Here is a 2,056-nt window from a genome sequence, read left to right on the forward strand (position 1 = left end):
TAGCAGCTCTACTACAGTGGAAGACCTATTGACTTAATATTGGTTAATCAGGTCTTAGTGTTTGCAACTTGAGCCCTTTATAAGAGGTAATCGAACAATTGGCCAGGTAAGCAGGTGGGAGGCTCCCCTTACTCAGAGAGTAAGGTCCTAATTAAGTAACCACCTTTCATGCTTTCCTAGACACCAATTAGATCAATTAATCTAATATGACTTGCTCATGTCGGTTCACTCTCGACTTGATTGAGGAGGTTTTGATTTAGGTCTCAATTGGGTTTGCTACATCACATGTAAACCTATCTACCCGACTCACATTCACATCACATGCAAACGGCACATTGCAGGCAGTTATAATCGCAGCAATAATTAAAGCTAAACTTTAAATAGGTGATGATCATGGATCCTAGTTAGGTCGTATTACAAGCACATGCACGTCAATCGATCAACTGATCTTCAACTCTTGAATTGGTTCCAAGCCTCCTTGACTCGATCCTTGACCAACTCTTGATCCAATCGCCATCAGCCGCTTGGAGCCCTGTTCATCTCATGCAACATCTTCGACTTGATCGTTGACGTACATCACATCACAGAAATACAACCAGATGTAAAATAAAAATAAAAATAAATTACATCTCCTTTTAGGAGGCACGCAGGCCTCTCAAAACATCAAATAAGATGCATGCAAGCATCTGAAAAATTACATGACATCGCAGATCACATCGCAGGTCATTACATTTGATACCAAAAGGGTTTGAATCCTATGATCATCACCATATGCAACAATTATAATTTTCAGATCTGAAAACTAACTGATTATGTCATGACATAGGTTGCTGATCATGCTAATCATGATTCTAAACTTTGTAATCTCATTAACAACGCAATTAGAATCATCATTTTATCACATAAAAATCAGCATGCAAAAATCAGCACCCCTGAAAAATCTGCATGCAGAAATTTTCAGCATGCATGATCATTCAATTTTCAGATCTAATAAGCCTTTAGATATTTAATTCTTACCTTAATCTACGAAGCCTAGGCTCTGATACCACTATTGGGAACCCGCCCATGCCGCTGATATTTTAAAAAATTCAGATGGCAGCGGAATCGGCATAAGCGGGATCGACGTTCATCGCATGAACGTTGTTTCATGAACCGTTCGTAGTTAGATAAGAATTAAAACTTTTAAATGCATTTAGAAGATCAGATCTTCACCTTGTGTGGGTAGATGATCACCGCAAACTGAAGTTCGTGGTTTAGGATGAAGGTTCGCTTGAAGCCGTTCAAGTGCCCGGCCTCTACGGGTATCCACACGAAGCAGTGATCCGATCAAAGCTCTCTTGTCTTCCCGAGGTGCTAGCTCCCTTGCAAAGACTTCTTTTGATGGCTGATTTCCTCTCTTTCAATCAACCCTTGATTGTGCTTGAGAGGAGGAAGAAGAAGGATGAAGAAGAGGAAGAAGAACGAAGCCCCTTGCAGCCTTTCTTTTTCTCCCTGCGTTGGAGCCAAGGAAGAAGACCAAGAGGAGGGAGACGCCTCCTCTTCTTTTTCCCTTTGCTGATGGCGGCTGAACCAAGGAAGGGAGAGGGGTGGCCACGGCTTGGAAGAGGGGAGGGAGAGCTCATCTAGGGCGCCGGCCCCCTTTGCCCCTTTTTATAACCATCTAGGGCTCCTACAATCTAGGAGCCCTAGAGTAATTACCTTTCTCTTCTCCCTTCTCCACATGGAAAAGGGAGGGGCATATTCTCCTCCTCATGGTTAACCCAAATCCACATTAAGTAGGGTTTGAAATGCCCTAATGTGGTCAAGCCCTAATCCAATTAGGCTTAGCCCAAGGGTGAACCAATTAGGATCCAATCTAGGTAAGTCCTAATCCAATTAGAACTTAAATCAATTTTGACTCAATTGAACTCTTCAATCCTAATCCAATTAGGAGTCTTATTGATTCATTAGATTAATAATTAATTGTGACTTAAGAAACCCTAATCCAAATTAGGACATATTTAATTTTAGTCCTAATCTAATTAGGACTCTATTTGAATCCGAAGTCCTAATCCGA

This window comes from Phoenix dactylifera, unplaced genomic scaffold, assembly GCF_009389715.1.
Source record: "Phoenix dactylifera cultivar Barhee BC4 unplaced genomic scaffold, palm_55x_up_171113_PBpolish2nd_filt_p 000790F, whole genome shotgun sequence".
In the NCBI taxonomy this organism is placed as follows: Eukaryota; Viridiplantae; Streptophyta; class Magnoliopsida; order Arecales; family Arecaceae; genus Phoenix; species Phoenix dactylifera.